This window comes from Microcebus murinus, chromosome 10 (genome assembly GCF_040939455.1).
Source record: "Microcebus murinus isolate Inina chromosome 10, M.murinus_Inina_mat1.0, whole genome shotgun sequence".
In the NCBI taxonomy this organism is placed as follows: Eukaryota; Metazoa; Chordata; class Mammalia; order Primates; family Cheirogaleidae; genus Microcebus; species Microcebus murinus.
Window position 1 is genome coordinate 89,574,100 of NC_134113.1, and position 18,057 is coordinate 89,592,156.

General features: G+C 40.8%; 1 protein-coding gene across 3 annotated transcripts in view; it reads left to right on the forward strand.

The window, feature by feature from the left end:
* GPR19 (G protein-coupled receptor 19) overlaps positions 1 to 18,057 on the forward strand; it is a 45,218-nt gene that overhangs the window by 12,437 nt on the left and 14,724 nt on the right. For 2 of the 3 annotated variants that reach the window (XM_076007649.1, XM_076007650.1), the window contains one exon: positions 927 to 1,083. The gene's annotated coding sequence lies outside the window, so the exon portion shown is untranslated. Of the gene's footprint in view, positions 1 to 926; positions 1,084 to 13,640; positions 14,827 to 18,057 lie in introns of those variants that run through there. The other variant, XR_012921477.1, reaches the window with a different exon arrangement.

The window sequence follows — 18,057 nt, forward strand, 5'->3', positions numbered from 1 at the left end:
AACCAGGCTCTCTCCCTGCGCCTTTAATTTAGCCTTGCCTAAGTCCTGGGGATGGGGCTAACGATATCTAGACCTGTACACCCAAGAATTCCTCTGTTTCTGTGGTTTTGCCCATGAGTATAGATATATGGGCATATAGTGAACTATGTTATGAAAATCTGCCCCCTCCTGAAAAAACCCACAGAACATGTTTAAAGGGTGAGGATGGGTGATGGGATGGGCACAAGGAGGTAGGTATGGAATAGTCTTTTGGGTTAAATGAAATGTAAAAATTATATTTGTGTTTATAAGGTAATGGTAAATTGGCAATAGGGGAAATAAGAGCCCTAAATATAAATTTGTATTTAGGCAAAGGTCCTCAGAGAAATATTTAAAAAATATTTTTATTTACCTGAGAGTGAAATAGACAAATAGCTTTTAACAAGCTCTGAAGAGGGTGTAATGCTGTCCGTGGTGCTGAACATTCGATTATTGCAGATATGCTAAGGGGGCGTCAGAGGGAGGTTAAGGAACACCTTCCCAGGTCTGGGTACTGATGGTAAGAAAGAGGGGAGTTGAGGAGAAAGCATCATTTCCCTCCCATACTGAGCAACTCTGCTCAGGATAAAATCTTTAGATGAAAAACAAAAAAGAAAGTAAAGAAGGCTGGAGGTTTGGGTAGTTGAATCTTCCCCTTTTCATATGGAGATTTTTGGTCTGAGCCAATCAGGCCAGAGATTTCTGCTGCTTTGCTCCTGAAAGGGAAAGTGGGGGAAGGGAGAGAGAAGATGGCCACATTCTCCCCTTAAGCCACATGATCCATTTCCCATGTGACACATTCCGGAGCCTTGGAAAGGAGAAGGGAGGGGCTCCAAGAGAGTGGGGCTGGGGGCGGGAAGATGGTTTAACAATCTACCCTGCACGGCGTCATCTTGTCTCCCTAACAGGAAGCAGGCTGTAAGCCAAGGGGAAGGCAGAGGACAGATATGAATGTGTTTCCAAGCTTTCCTGATGGTTTAAGGCATTCTCCAAACTCCTGTGCAAGGGCTATTCCTGATCAAGAAGACCTCAGGAGACCATCTCTGAAATCAAGTCTGGATGAAGGTATGTGATTGAGATCCTGTGGTATCGCAACTGAAATTTGGTTCAGAGGACATAATATCTTCTTTATTTCCAGGCAATTTGGAGATTTTGTCCTGGCTTAGATGCTGGTTAGAGGCTTTAGATTTGTTACAGGTCCAGAAAAGATAGCTAGGTAATTCTGTAAAATGAATAATTCACCAGAGTACATGCCTGTTGAAAAATTATGGAAATTAAATATAGTGGTAATTAATAAAACAAAGCACTCATTGATGAAAATGATCTTTTTTTCCTTGAATCCTAGAAGGAGAAAAAAATTACAGAAACCAGCTAGATTTCATTGTCACTGCAATAAAATCCTGTTTCATGGCTTTTCAGCTGCTTATTCTATGCCCATGTTCCCAGAGGTTATTGGCAGTGGCTTAGGGAGCCTGAGTGGGCAGGCATGCCGTTCCTTTGAGCTATGTGATCATCTTCCTTTTTGATGTTCCTGGTACCAAGAGTGTTTGTGATTGCTCCTAGCCATGGCTTAGGACAGTATATTGCCACAGAATTTCACATCTTATTGAATTGCTACCAACAAGGCCTTGGGAAAGTTCTCAAAGGAATCTACCAAAGTTACAGGCTAAAATAATCTGTCATGGCAAGGTGCAGTGGTTCATGCCTGTAATCTTAGCACTTTGAGAGGCCGAAGCAGGAGGATAGTTTGAGCTCAAGAGTTCGAAACCAGCCTGGGCAATAGCAAGACCCTGTCTCTACAAAAAATAAAAAAAATTAGCTAGGCATATTGGCATGTGCCTGTACTCCCAGCTACTTGGGAGGCTGAGGCAGGAGGCTCCTTTGAGCCCAGGAGTTGAAGGCTATAGTGAGCTATTATGACACCACTCTAGCCCAGGCAACAGAGTGAGACCCTTTCTTAAAAACCAAACTGCCATGAACCCAAGTCTTGGTGTCTTTGACTATTTCCAGTACTAAGAGAGGAGCTAGCAAGTTTAAATTTTATTTTGTCTTTATTTAACAAATACTTATAAAGTTCTTGCTACGTGCAAGGCACTGTTCTAAACACAAATGGTCATTTAATCTTTACAAGAACCTTTTGAGGGAGGTATTATTACCTATATTTTAGAGATGAAGAAAGTGAGGCACAGAGAAGTTAGGGACGTTTCTCAAGGTCACACAGCTAGCAAATAGTAGAGCTAGAATTTGAACCCAAGAAGCTTAACCTTAAAGCCCATGCTTTTAATCACTGAGCTATTCTGCTTGCCTGCTCAAATTCAAATGATGTCAGCAGTTGATTTGGCCACAAATTTTGTTCAGCTGATGCTACTAGAATATTGAATCAGCTTGCCTGGCTAAAACAGAGCCCCAGTGAAATCTATATTTAATCTTGAATTATCCCAATAGTCACATTCTGTACCCCCAAATAACCCAATAAGTGCTTGTTCTTTTCCCCTTGTGCTGTACAGATATCTGGTAGTAAAACATTATGTTAGTATGGTGACCAAAAGATGTCTAAAGGAAAAAAAGAAATCTAGAATTACATCATGTTTTTTTTTTAATTGAACTTAGAAACATTCTTCCATCCTCAGAAATTTAGCAACATGACCATCCTGAGCATATTGTCTTTAAAAGCAATTACCTGGTTCTCAAAATAAAATAAATTGATTAAAAATTTCTAAAATTATACATAAAACTATGATATCAAACTGACTGGATTTATTGTTTTAAAATAACATTATCATATTTTAAAGGAATAGATTTCTCATTGCAAATTATTTTAGGTTTTTAAGGGTAAAAGAGGAAATTTGGTAATTTTTTTAACTGCTAGAAATTTCTAAGATACAAAGAAATTATATCCCTTTGATCTGTGTAGATTTCCTTCTGGTCCTTAATAATAAAAGACGACTGATTCGATTCCTATACTCTGTGGGAAAACTAATAGAGGTTACTAGGTCTAAGATACAAAGGGGAGGAAAAGGGACAGGAATCTGAAATTTGTGAAATTCTTCACTAAGTGAGGTGTTTCTCTCCAGGGTTTCATTGCACAGTACTTTGAAGAGTAATTGTGTCGCCTACAATATTGAACTTTAATCTTTTAGCTTAAGCCTTTGATCCCTTCTGAAATCTACATTTTCCTGGGTCAAGTAACACTTTTATGCTACTACAGTTACCTGAAATGAGCTTCTTGAGAGAAGGGACGGTATACTTCTATCTTTGGATTTCTAGTGCTTAGCTCCATGCCTGGTCTGTGGTAAGCTCTCAGTACACACTTGTGAATGAAGACTGGGAAGACTAAGGCTCTGACAGCATTCTGCTGGTGTCAGTTTGGCGTCCCATGCCTGTTTTGTTTTGCATGTGTTTATAGGAAGGATAGTGAGGAGGCAGATGTGTAGTAAGACAAAACTTGGCAACAGTCAAAATTATGCCTGAAGTTTATATAGTCAGGCTGGCCCTGGAGCAGCAGCAAAGTTAGCGTTCAGGAAGTATCCATACATTCTTTCCTGGCAATCACCAATTCGCCTGACATTTTTATTTACATTTAGAATGAAGTTCTCCTGATATTTTTATTTCTGTCTAGATGGAGGCACCCCTAACAGTCTCATTGACCCCTGATGTTGTGTCTGGTCCCATCTCCCAATGTAGAAACCTTGGGTTGAGAGTGAATGAATGTCTTGAGGAGTTTGCTCCTGCCCAGGCAGTCCTCTCCTAATCCAGTCTGGCTCCCTGTCCCTGAATTTCGCACAGAAACCTCATAGGACTGCAGGACTCCTGAGGTATCTTGAGTGTTAGCATGGGTTAGGAATAGACTGCCTTTCCCAAATGATGTCAGTTAGGACCTGAATGCAAGATTGTCTCGAAGCATTTTGAAAGCTTGGTCAGGGTTTAAATTCAAGTTAGCAGGCTAATGTGGCTTAAAATAATCACCCTCCTTATGATATATACAAATATAACCTACTCTGTTATTTTTCCATCTAATAAAATCATTAAGGAGAGGAAGATTGGGGGATGTGGATAAGGTAGGGGTCCCTGAATCCTACCAACTCATCCTCCCTATCTCCAGTATTACCTGCTGAGTGAGCTGCACGAAAGAAACAGCAGCCCTGCTGGAAGCGCAGACCAGCTGGGCAAGTGCTGCATGCCCACCTCACGCACACGGGGCTTTGCAGATGAACAGGGCTAGCACACTCATGAGGCATGGATCTGGAGGCCTAGCTCGGCTTCCTACCCATCCCTCTGGAGCTTAAAAGGGGCAACTTACTCAACCAGCTGAATGAGAGAAAATAGAACAGAGGGAGAGAAAGTAGACAGGCTTGAAGAGAGGCCTTCCAGGTTTGCTTTTAACTTGGAGGAGTGGAAGGAACTAAGAAGAGGGACAGTGAGTATGGATGAAGGATAGGAGAAAGTGATCCCTGGGGCCTGCCTTTCAGACACAGTAACTTGCCCACTGATAAACCCTGCTAAATGAGTCAGGCCCTGCCAGAGGAATTACCTAATGCCTTATGAGGGTATATATATAGGGAGGAGAGGGAATAGAGAGAAGGACTAGAGAGTGGGTTCAATTTCTTCTCTATGAACCAGGGCAAAAAATGGAATGACTTGGGAATTGTCCTTTCTGAGAGGATAGTTTAAAAAGCAAAAGGGGAGTTGCCATCATGAATATATTTGAGCCTAGGACTTGGAGACTGAGGTGCACTATGATGATGCCACTGCCCTCTACCTGGGGCAGCAGAGTGAGACTCTGTCTCAAAAAAAAAATTACTTAGAATAAGGATATCTACATAACAATTTTCTTTTCAACATATTTTCTTAGGTGGAAAATTAAAGGATTACAGTTATAGGTTGAGATCCTAGAGTTGCACATAATTCTGGATATATCCATGAGGGTATATCATACATGAACACATTTGTCACAGATGTCTCTGAAGAAGAAAGGTTGAAAATTACTGGTATTGATGATTTGGGTCAACCATTGCTGATATGCAAAGAAGCACTTAACAGGAAAAAAATTAAAAAATGAAAAACAAAATTTAAAAAAGAAGCACTGTGAAAGGAGAACAGTAACATTAATTTATAAAATGTCTAAAAATGGATGGCACTAAAATTTATATTAACTGTGTGAAATATATGTAAATACATGTTCAACCATATTTTCAGTGACTTCTGATTGCATATAGTTGTATAATTTGTCAATGAAAAATACATACTAATGCAATATTAAATTTATTAATAACTTCCACTTCATGAACTTGAAGGTAGCTTCTGGAAAACCTTGATTGAAGACAGTGGTGAAGATAAAAATTTATCCAGAGTGTTGATGTGAATATGATGAGAGAGAAAGTAAATGCTCATGAGAAACAGAGTGCTTAGTAACTTCCTGTTTAGTGTTTATACTTCTTAACGAATCCTTCACCTTCTTTTCAAATAACTGCAAATTGCATCTACCTTACAGCTCTTTGCTTTGATTGTAATGAGTCTAGTCTTTGCCTCCTCACCTCTATCATATTTAAGACGCTCTACCAGGGATGTTGGTACTGAAATCAAAGCTTGGAAATGAAACCAAACATTTACCTCCAAAACAACTGGTTGCCTCTAACTCAGTGAGCAGGTGTTCAAAAAGTGTTTGTTGTAATGAATTGTATTTGGTAAGGTGCAAATTCCTTGGTGAAAGACCCAGTACTGGGAAGAAAGGTGTAGAATATTGGTAGAGGACAGTCAGGGGTTGTAGTAAATGTTTCTTCCCCTGAGAGGTTTGGTATTAGATGGAATGGAAAGCAAACACAGGTGCAGGTGCTCCCTGACCAGACCACTTCTCACAAGGCATCTTCAGTAAGAGACTGTTGACACATCAGGATAATTACTGTGGAAGGCTGGGCTGAACCCTAGGTGAAATTGATCTGTCCTTTGGAGACCCATGCTACTGATCTTTGATGTCAAAGGCGCCCAGTGCTGGGAGCATTAAACTCCCAGCAGCCCTAAACAACTTCCCTGTCCTCCCATCAAAATGTACTCTCAGGATGAGGTCTCTGCTAGATGAAAGTGGTGGGTTACAAATTGAATCAGTGTGTTGCTCATCCTAGGCAACAATGTCTATCTGTCACTTTTAGTTCATAGAGCTGAAATGACCCTGGATATCTTCTAGGCCAACTCATACATATTGTAGACATGGAAATGGGGATTCAGGGAGATTGATTTACTAGAGGTCCTTATGCTGGTAAAAAATAAGACCAGGTCTGTTGACTTGTTGTTCAGTGCTTATTATCAGAATTAGAACCCAGGTTTCTTAGCTACCAGTCCAACGTGTAAGGTGAAGTAAAAAGCACCATACTCTTTAAGCTTTTTGAGTTTTCTAATACCATTCCAGATCCTGGTGGAGTAGTGGAAGGTGATTGAAGATATGAATTTTAGCCCTCATCCTCAATTATATAAGAAATGCTACACTGACTTAGTTTCTGTTGCTGCTGTAACAAATTAACACAAGTTTAGTGGCTTAAGATAACACCATTTATTACCTCATGGTTCTGCAGGCCAAAAGTCTGAGTGGGCTTGGCTGGTTTCTCTGCTTAGAGTCTCACAGGCCTACAGTCAAGATCTTGGTAGAACTGTGACCATCCTTTTTAGAGGCTCTGGGGTTGATTCCCCTTTCAAGCTCATTCAGGTTGCTGGCAGAATCCAATGCCTTGTGGTTGTAAGGTTAGGGTCCCATTTCCTTGATGAGTAGTAGTTGGGGGCCACCATAATTTTTAGAGGTCTCTCCCTGGTCCTTGCCTGTGGTCCCCTGCATCTCAGAACTAGCAATAGCATGTCAGTTTCTTCTTGTGCATGGAACCTCTCTCTGACTTGTCCTGCTGTATCTCTCTTGTCACCAGCTGGAGAAATTCTCTATGTGTAAGGGCTCATGTGATTAGATTTGGCCCACCTGGACAGTCCAGGATAATCTCCCCATTATAAGGTCCATGACCTTAATTGTATATGCAGAGTCCCTTTTGCTATATAACATAACAAAGGATTAGAATATATCTTTGGGGGGACTATTCTGCCTACTACACACATTGTTTCCTTTAAATGATGGCAAGGCTCTATTTTACCAGGCTAATGGGAAAATCAGTGACAGACATTACTGGGACTCCCTCTTCCCAAGTCCAGGGTTCTTATGCAGAACAAAATATATGAGGTGGTCCCTTGGATCTCCTCTGGTTGTATCAGAGAAGTAATTGTGGTCTGAGCTGTTGTGGGTCCTTGGAGGCTGGTGGATTTGCTGCTTCAGGACCACCCTTGGGGCAGTGGATTCTTCCTAGCTGTGTTCCTCCATTACCTCCTGTCACTAACCTGGCACACAGTGAGGAAATGAGGCAAGGATCCCAGGCCCCTCTCTCGTTCTCTCTCTCTTTCTAGCTTTATTGAGGTATTTTTTTTTTCTTTTGAGACAGAGTCTCGCTTTGTTGCCCAGGCTAGAGCGAGTGCCATGGCATCAGCCTAGCTCACAGCATCCTCAAACTCCTGGGCTCAAGCAATCCTCCTGCCTCAGCCTCCCGAGTAGCTGGGTCTACAGGCATGTGCCACCATGCCCGGCTAATTTTTTTTTATATATATTAGTTGGCCAATTAATTTCTTTCTATTTATAGTAGAGACAGGGTCTCAGTCTTGCTCAGGCTGGTTTTGAATTCCTGACCTTGAGCAATCCACCCGCCTCAGCCTCCCAGAGAGCTAGGATTATAGACGTGAACCACCACTCCTGGCCTGGCCAAGGTATTGTTTATATGCTATAAAATTCACTCATTTTGAGTACACGATTCAGTGCTTTTTGTTAAATCTACAGAATTATACAACCACCATCATAGTCCAATTTCAGAACATTTTCATCCCAAAAGGATCCCTTGTGCCCATCTAGGCCTATTTTTTTGCATTGCTCCTGGGCAGGGGACACAGTCACTTTCCTCGTTCAAAGGTCCTCATTTCTTCCTCTTCCCCCCTAGGACAACCCTCTCAGAGAAGTCAGCTTCCAGAAGACAAGAACCAAGGAAACATTTGTCTCAGGCTCAGTAATAACAACTCTACACTAAAGCAAAGCAGCATTTAGGATCTGGCTTTATTCTCAGAATAGGAGAGGAGAAAAAAACAATCTCAGCCAGGAGCACAGCACACATCAACATCTCAGTGATTTATCCTGCCTCCCAGGGTGGGGTGGAGTCTACAAATCGCACCAAGCAGGCAACCACTGCCTCCATTGAGCAGTGATCTGTAGGTGAGAGAGTCAAACTTCCCCCTTCCCTGCTTCCCTCCTCCTCTAAGCAGAAACAGCTTTCTTCCTCCCAGCTTAAATGACCTGAGGACGACTCACGGTGTGGAGTGGGATGGGAGAATAAGGGGACCAACCTGTGTCACAAGAGGGAGGGGGCTCCCCAAGGCACTTTGTCCCCCAGACTCCATTTATCCCTCTTTCTCTCTTCTCTGCTCCCCATGTGATTATCTGGGTTCTTTTGGCTACAAAGAACTCTGAATTGCCTTAAGGACGACAGACTGTCACAAGAACAGCATAAGGCCAGGCTGCAAGGAGTCTGAAACATTGTTCAGGATCTGGAAGGCGGCTGGGAATCCAAGGGAGCGTGGTGGCTGGATTCTCTGGTTATCTGTCAGCAGCAAGAGCCTAGAGAGCCTACCCCAGAGGAGCTGCTCTTCTCTGTCTTGCTGCTACCACTTCTGTTGCCTCCCTTACCCCCAGCCCAGGGGAGGGGCCTCCCACCATGCTCTCATAACAGCCTGCTCTTTTCTTTCTTAGGACATATTACAACTTACTATATTTATTTGTTCTTATCTATTTATTACTCTCCACCCACTTCACAACTAATTAGACAGATCTTCATGAGGATAGGGATACAGTTTTATTTGCCCCTATATATCTACTTCTTAGCATAGTACATTCTGGTACATAATATGATCTTAATATATATTAATGGAATGATGAATGAATTGATGAAAATAGGCAAAGAGAAAAATAGACATTTCTTCAAACTTATATAGTCAATGACCAACTGATGTTTCTACTTGGCTATTTAATGGGAATTTAACTTGTCTACAATAGGATCATTGATTTCTTGCTCCCCAAACATTTTCTTCTCTGCTCTCAAACCTAGAAGTAATCCCTATTCCCTGACTCCATCTCACATCAACTAACTTTGTTGGCTCTGTCTCCAGAATGTTTTCAGTATCCATCTACTTTTCTCCACCTATCCTGCTACAACCCTGGTCTAAGCCACCATCATGACTTACTTAGATTATTGTAGTGCTCCAGGCCACCTACACAGCAACTAAAGTTATATTTTTAAAACATAAATCAAATTGTATTTATTTCACTCCTTTGCTTAAAACCTTTAATTAATTTTACTTCAGTAGAATAAAATCCATGCCCTATAGTGCCCTATGTGATCTGGCCCCTGCCTGCCTTTCTGGTTATATCAGATACCATTTTCTCCCCCATTTATATGCTCCAGCCATGTAACAAGCGTATTCCCATACTGGGCCTTAGCACTTACCACTTCTTTTGCCTAGAATGCTATGGCTGGCTTCCTGTCATTGGGGTTTCAGCTTCAATATCACCTCTTCATAGAACCCTTCTTTGACCACTCCATCTAAAATAAGACCTTGTATCAGTCAGGATGCTTTCAGGGCAAGTAACAAACCTCAAAGTGGCTTAAGTCATAAAGACATTGATTGCTTATGTACTGAGTCTCAAGGTGAATGTTCTAGCTGTACCACAATGTCAGGGCACTGTGGTATTTCTCTGGGAGTCTCAGGATTCCACTGACCTCGTAGGACACCACTCAGTGCCCTGACACCTTTATATGACAGTTTACAGAGGCAAGAAGCAGAGGGGCAGCCAAGCCCATGAAACGCTCTCTACACACCTCTTTTATGCAGGAGGAAACATTTTTCCAAGAACCTCCCAAAACCCTGCCAGGAACTTTCTCATGAAAGAAGGTGATGCTGATGTGACCCCAGCTAGCTACAAGGGATGGTGGGGAATCCTTTTTAGTTTTTCATGCCTTTTCAGCTTCTTGAGTGAGAGGCAGGCAGGGAAGAGTTGGGAATGGCCATTGGGCAACCAACCAACCATCTGCCACTCCATTTCCCATCAGTTCTTATTCCCTCATTCTGCTTAATTTTCTCCATAGCACTAATCATGTCTGAATTTTTTACATATTTATTTGTTTAGCTGTTTATTATTTTTTAATTATTATTTTTTTTTTTTTGAGACAGAGTCTCACTTTGTTGCCCAGGCTAGAGTGAGTGCCATGGCGTCAGCCTAGCTCACAGCAACCTCAAACTCCTGGGCTCAAGCGATCCTGCTGCCTCAGCCTCCCAAGTACCCTCCGAGGTAGTTGGCCAATTAATTTCTTTCTATTTATATTAATTTCTTTCTATTTATAGAGACAAGGACTCGCTCTTGCTCAGGCTGGTTTCGAACTCCTGACCTTGAGCAATCTGCCCGCCTCAGCCTCCCAGAGTGCTAGGATTACAGGTGTGAGCCACTGCGCCCAGCCTGTTTAGCTGTTTATTATTTGTTTCTTCTACTAGAAGTAAGCTCCATAAAAGCAGGGAGTTTGTCTCATTAACGTCAGTGTCCCCAGCTGCTAACACAACCCTGGCTCACACTAAGTGATTTTTTAAAACATTGGATAACTGTATGATTGAAGATTATTTTGTATATACCATCAGAAAAAAATGGTCATTTCTTATGCTGAAATTTCTTTGTGTTTATTTCTTTTACTTTTTCATTTTACCTTTCTATAAAGATACTATACTTTATATAGAGATACTATACTTTCTATAAAGATACTATACTTTCTGTAAAGATACTTTCTTTCTATAGTATCTTTCTATAGTATCTTTGTATAAGTAGCAGAAAGATAGGGAAGTTCAATATCATTAAACCTGGAGCTGCATCACTTCTACACAGAATTATATTAAGTGGCAATTGGGCTGAGAAGTATTGATAAGTGAGAAGTATTAGATAGTGTTCTTTATACACTCTTGGGAATGGTTACCCCCAAAGAGGCACCAACATAACCTACCATTTTCTCCGGCCACGTGGTTTGCAAAGAATTATGGGAGGACTACAGCCCATGGGCAATGTAAACCTTTATGTGGGGTAAGGCTCAGGCTTTTTTTCAGTTCCTCTGGGTAGTGTAGTTATCCCAGGGGCTATCCATTCCTGCATGAAATTGTCAAGGAGGTGAAGTTTATCTTCTTCAACTGAGCCTTTTACCCTTCACCCACCCCTTTCCATAATGACACCCTATCTCCATTCTCTCAGATACTTACTAACCTCTTGGCTTTTGCTTTTGGCATCTTTCATGTTTTCATTTTCACTAAAATAATATATTTCAGAGATAGAATGCGTCTCAGAGATCACAATGGATAAAATGTAAAAATGTTCTTTAAGAAACATTTAATTTTCATAGGGACCTTGACTTTAAAAGAATGATGCTATAATTGTGAGAGGTTGGTGGGATAGACACCTTCTTGACTTCCTGACATCATGCCAAGGATGCTGGCCCTGTTTATTTCTGATATTCTGGGTTTCATGTGAAGGACAAAGAAACTGGCAAAGGTGATAGAAGAGAAATAGTTCCTTAAATCTAGATATCCAGAATTTCTCATCCTGGAATGTTCATTGGCTATTTTGTGAAGTTAGAAGAGGCTGTTTTGAAAATGCTTCTCTGTTCAAAAAACTCATGTTGCTCCTGAAAATATAACCAGTATCCAAACAAAAAGAAAGTGTGCCTAGTTTGATCTTAAGAAACTGCTTGATCCCAATTGGGAAACAGATAGAAAGGCACAAAGCTGGAAGTATTATGGAGGAATACTTACTTATAAGAGGAGGAAAGGAAAAAACCACTAGAGAAGATTCCGGGCTTATAATCCTGTGACACTGGGAGTTCTCAGGTGGTGGAGAGAAGTTCTGTTTATACTGGTAGTATAAGGTTATTTTGCAATTATTCAAAATTAGTGAATGGAAAGGATCTAAGCAGAATGGATTCTACATGCTTTTGAAAAAGACATTCAATCCAGTTATATTACATATTTTGGTACACCAAATATGAGTGTAGAAAAAAGTTTGATCTGGCTAAGATGTCACATAAAATCATCTCCAACTTGGAGAAAGGTTGTATGTATTTATTGTGGCCTCAGTCATTTTCCCCTTAAAAACATTGTTGTAAATGATAATTAAGTTCCTAAATTATGTGAATAATGTTAGTATTATCATTAATAGTATGTGATATGTGATATGGTTACTAAAATTTGCTTGTCATGTGGTTTAAAAGACTCTTATGAGCTGACGGTAGTGAGAGTGCTGATTTTGGAAGTACTTTCTATGTGCCAGACACAGAGCCAGGTGTTTTATAGAACTATATAAGGATAACTTATTATTTTCCTCATACCAAGCAGATGTACATGTATTACATCACTTAACTCCTGGGCATATTCTCTCATTTAATTCTTATAATAATCAAAATGAGATAGGAACTGATTATCCTCATTTTACAGATAAGAAAACTGATCCTCAAGGTTAGATAACTTGACCAAGGTCACACAAATAGTGACAGGAGTAGGATTCATATGAATACTGACTTCGAAGCCTGCATACGTAACTGCATTGCACTATGCCTATATTGTGAGTTGAAAAATACATATTTTTTAGCAGCAAATTATGTTCTGGGTATAGGTTTACTAGATTTACCAATTAAAAATACAGGACACCAGTTAAATATTGCATGGGACATGCTTATACTAAAAAATTTTTGTTGTTGTTGTTATTTATCTGAAATTCACACTTAACTGGGCGTCCTGTATTGTATCTGGCAACTCTGAGTGGCAACATTGTAAGAAAATGCCTTACCCTCTCTGGTTTTCCTGTTTCTCTGCCACAGTCATGCTTCGGCTACTGGGGCCTTATATAGTTAAATAGAGCACTTAGTGTTCACACCAGAGCCATATCTCAGGGCCAGACAGCAAGATTGTCACTCAGGAAGCTTCTGAATAGTGGCCGGGCACGGTGGCTCACGCCTATAATCCTAGCACTCTGGGAGACCGAGGCGGGTGGATTGCTCGAGGTTGGGAGTTCGAAACCATCCTGAGACCCCGTCTCTACTAAAAATAGAAAAAAATTAATTGACCAACTAAAAATATATATACAAAAAATTAGCCGGGCATGGTGGTGCATGCCTGTAGTCCCAGCTACTTGGGAGGCTGAGGCAGGAGGATCACTTGAGCCCAGGAGTTTGAGGTTGCTGTGAGCTAGGCTGACGCCACGGCACTCACTCTAGCCAGGGCAACAAAAGTGAGACTCTGTCTCAAAAAAAAAAAAAAAAAAAAGAAGAAGCTTCTGAATAGTCCTCCTGAGCCATTTGTAAGTTCAGAAATATATGTAAGTTCAGGACTTTGGGATAGGTTGCCCTGTAAACCCTGCCCTAGTAGAAGTGGTGTGCTGGTGAATGTTTAATAACTGGCTCTGTAGAAAAAACAAAACAAAACTTGACTTGTGATGTTTGTTAATTTCTGTGGTGTGAATGTTTTTACAGTGGCTGACTCATGATATCAACATGATGCTGTTGAACCTGGAGTTGGGAAGAAATGTGCACAGTTGGCTCTGGGGTGCCCATGCCAGCCAATGCTAGTCCACCACTGTTACAGGCATTTCTCATTTTCATAAATAGCCAGATCAAGGCTACATAACAATGAAAGGTGAAAGAGAAAACCTTTGCTACCATGGTATTTTCTAAATTTAAACAATTAAAGTTTAAAAAGATAATTTCCTACTTGAGGTAATGCTATTGATCAAACTTTTTCCTCGCTTCAATTCAAACTGAAGTCTAGAGTTCTGCTTTCATTTTGTGTTTAAAAGGCAACAGTTAATAATCTGTCATTTTGGATTTTCAGTACTCTTATTTTCTTTATTTTGAAGAAAGGCTATTTCTCCAAACCACTTTTTTTTTTTTTTATTCAGTGTCTCACTCTGTTTCCTGGGCTAGAGTGCTGTGGTGTCAGCCTAGCTTACAACAACCTCAAACTCCTGGGCTCAAGCCATCCTACTCCCTCAGCCTCCCGAGTAGCTGGGACTACAGACATGCACCACCATGCCCAGCTAATTTTTTCTATATATTTTGAGTTGGCCAATTAATTTTTTTCCATTTTTAGTAGAGACAGGGATCTCGTTCTTGCTCAGGCTGGTTTCGAACTCCTGACCTTAGGTGATCCGCCCGCCTCGGCCTCCCAGAGTGCTAGGATTACAGGTGTGAGCCAACTCCACCGGCCTCTCCAGGCCACTTTTGATGCTAAGCTTCCATCCATCATGGAAGGAGTGATATATTTTTTTTAATGTTCATTATGTCACATATTCTGAGCTAGTATATTGAACAGATGTATCTGTGGGTAGACAAGAGGCTGTGGAGAATAACTTTACATTCCTATGTTTGAAGCAAGAGACAAGAAAGACCTGCCCATGTGCAGCCAATTTGACTCTCTCAGTTCAGATTCAGCGCTTTGTGGTCTCTAGGCATGAATCCCTGATGGTAGTTAAGAACAAGGGCTTTGGAGTGACCACTTTCCAACTGTATGACCTTGGGGAAGAATGTCAGGTTTTTTTTTCATTTGTAAAACAGGACTGATAATATTACCTACTTTGAAGGGTACACATATGAAGTACCTGATGCATAGTAAGCACAAAAATATTAACTCTTGGCAGCATTAATGCTATAACTACTGTCATCTTTGAAGCCGGGCGTGGTGGCTCACGCCTGTAATCCTAGCACTTTGGGAGGCTGAGGCGGGCGGATTGCTCAAGGTCAGGAGTTCGAAACCAGCCTGAGCGAGACCCCGTCTCTACCAAAAATAGAAATAAATTAATTGACCAACTACTGTCATCTTTGTAATTAATCTTACTGCTCATTAGTAAACAGCCTTATGTATCTGCATAGGTCCAGCAGATACTTTCCATTCTATAGTACATTTTTCTATTTTTTAACCAAATTATATAAAAATTTATTCTGAAAATTCTAGTTTGACATTAAATTTTTGAACAAATCTCAGAAATAAAAATGGTCTTGCTACACTGTGAGAATGTTTGTGAATCTTTTAATCTCAGAAGGGGAAAAATTAGTTGTTAGGGTGTTTTGAGTCTAGAAGACACCTAACAAGCAGTTGATATGCTTAACCAAGAATGACCTTTAGCAGAACTGTGAAAGAAACAAAGCTTGTCGTCTGTACCCCTCTATTTGTCTTTGTGGTCCTCTCTTCCCTCTCAGTAGCTACATTCATTCATTCATCCATTCATCTATCAAAGTATGATTTTCAAAAAGTTAAAATTATGACTCTCATACAAATGTTGAATGAACATATGTCAAAGATTTATTAACATATTACTGAAGGAATCGAAGAGATAATAAAGCTGGTTCCAAGAGCATTTGAAGAATGCATATTTATAGGCATAAGAAAAGAATCCAGTGCCAGCCATGGCACATGCCCATAAGACCAGCTACTTGGAAGCCTGAGACAAGAGGATCACTTGAACCCAGGAGTTCAAGACCAGGCTGGCAACATAGTAAGACTCTGACTCCAAAATCAAAACAAACAAACAAAAAAACCTTATATAAAAAAAGAAAGTCAGCATAAGGATTGCTAGGTAGACACAAAATTGGCTTATGTCCTACAGGGCAATAAGTCCATAACCTTTGGGGTTATTTTTTTCTGCTAGAAAGAAATCTACAAGTTAACATGTAAGCTTCACAGGGTCTGGGCTTTAGTCAAATAGTAAATATCAAAATCAAGCCCAGGTACATTCTCCTAAAGAATTAACCCTTGAGAAGACACATTTAAGAATGTCCCAGCATGATATGAAAAGGATATAAAGATATGTTGTTCTCTTTTTGCCTTATTTTCAAGTATTGGATTGTTTTTGTTAATATAACGATATGTTCAATAAGCCTTTATTGATATCTATATACCCCAGGGATGTAGAGATAAAGACAAAGTCCCTGTCCTTAAGGAACTCATCACCTAACGGGGGAGACAAACATGCAAAATAAAAATTATAATTCAAAGTGATAATGCATGTTCCCCTCGCGGGCTCCTGGAATCCCATCATTACAGAGGCCCTCCCAGTCCCCAGTTCTTTTTGTTTGTTTGTTTATTTTTTGAGATAGGGTCTCACTCAGTGGCATCATCAGCTCACTGCAACCTCAAACTCCTGGGCTCAAGTGATCCTCTTGCCTCAGCCTCCCTGGTAGCTGTGACTATAGGTGCACACCACCATGCCCAGCTAATTTTTTTTTTTTTTTTTTTTTTTTTGAGACAGAGTCTCACTTTGTTGCCCAGGCTAGAGTGAGTGCCATGGCGTCAGCCTAGCTCACAGCAACCTCAAACTCCTGGCTCAAGCAATCCTCCTGCCTCAGCCTCCCAAGTAGCTGGGACTACAGGCATGCGCCACCATGCCCGGCTAATTTTTTGTATATATATTAGTTGGCCAATTAATTTCTTTCTATTTATAGTAGAGACAGGGTCTCGCTCTTGCTCAGGCTGGTTTTGAACTCCTGACCTTGAGCAATCCGCCCGCCTCGGCCTCCCAGAGAGCTAGGATTACAGGCGTGAGCCACCGCGCCCGGCCCCCAGCTAATTTTTTAATTTTTTGTAGAGATGGGGTCTTGCCATTGCCCAGGCTGGTCTCGAACCCCTGGGCTCAAGCCATCCTCTCACCCTGGCCTCCCAAAGTACTGGGATTACAGGGGTGAGCCACAGTGCTTGGCCCAGTACCCAGTTCTACACCATGTCAGCCCATCCACCATTTTCCCCACCCATATATTAAAACACACCTCTTAGAGCCTGGGTAGATGGGAAGTATTAATAGATAGTTTGACAAGTGAATGATTCCTCTTTTATATCAGATATAGATAGACATAAATAAGAGCCCTCAATACTTCAACCCAGTGCAGCATGTCACATGACAGTCTCAGAACTGGCTGGGAAGAGATAGGTTGAGCAGGAAAAAGGGAAAGTCTTGTCACTCCTAAAATTACTGCATATTGATGGCTCTGGACAGAATTACTAATTAAGCAGCCCTTATATTTCACAAACACTCCCTTGAAGACATATTTATTTCCAACTTAATGTAGCAGTGGAGGCCTTTCTGAAATTTTACTTTCAGACTCTAGAATTTAGTTGTAATATGGCAGACTGTTTTTTTCTGCGGGGAGATTGCAGGAACCTGAGGACACCTAACCTACCTTCACTCTCCCTTAGATGAGACTTCTATTTCATGTAGCAGTTGACCTGAGTGAGGTTAGTTTTACATCCCTTATCAGGAGTTGTGTTTTCCTCTTGTCACTATGGTCAGAGTCGTGTTTTCCTCTGTCACCAATATTTCAGCTCCCTGAGAATACACAGAGGTTTTCTATCTCTGCATTTAATTTTCCTAGCAGGGCCACATAGAGTAGGAGTCATTTATTTCAGTTCTCTGTCCTTATGGATCCAATTTAGTAAATACTTAATAAGTAATTATTAGTGTAATAAACTTCAATGAAAGCTGTGGAGCACAGAGAAAAAGAATAACACCCTCCCCCTGAAGCCCATAGTTTAGTGGGGAAGACAAACATGGAAGTAATTCTAAAGCAGTGATTCTTAATCTTGGCTGCACATTAGAATCACCTGGGGAACTTTGAAACCTCCAGATGCCCAGGCTGCACTCCAGACTAATTAAGTTAGAATCTCTGGAGGTGGGATCCAGGCATCAGTATTTTTTAAAACTCCCTAGGAGATTCCAATGTACTGTATTGCTAAACTACAGCAAAACAAATTTGGAAAATGCTGCAGTAAGGGACTAAGAAAATGCTGTATGAACAAGGGTACCACAACCATTCTGGATATGCTGATGTTCTTATCCACTGTCTGACCACATTTCAGCTCATGAATGCAGAAAATATAACTTCTCATTGTAACCATGGGGAA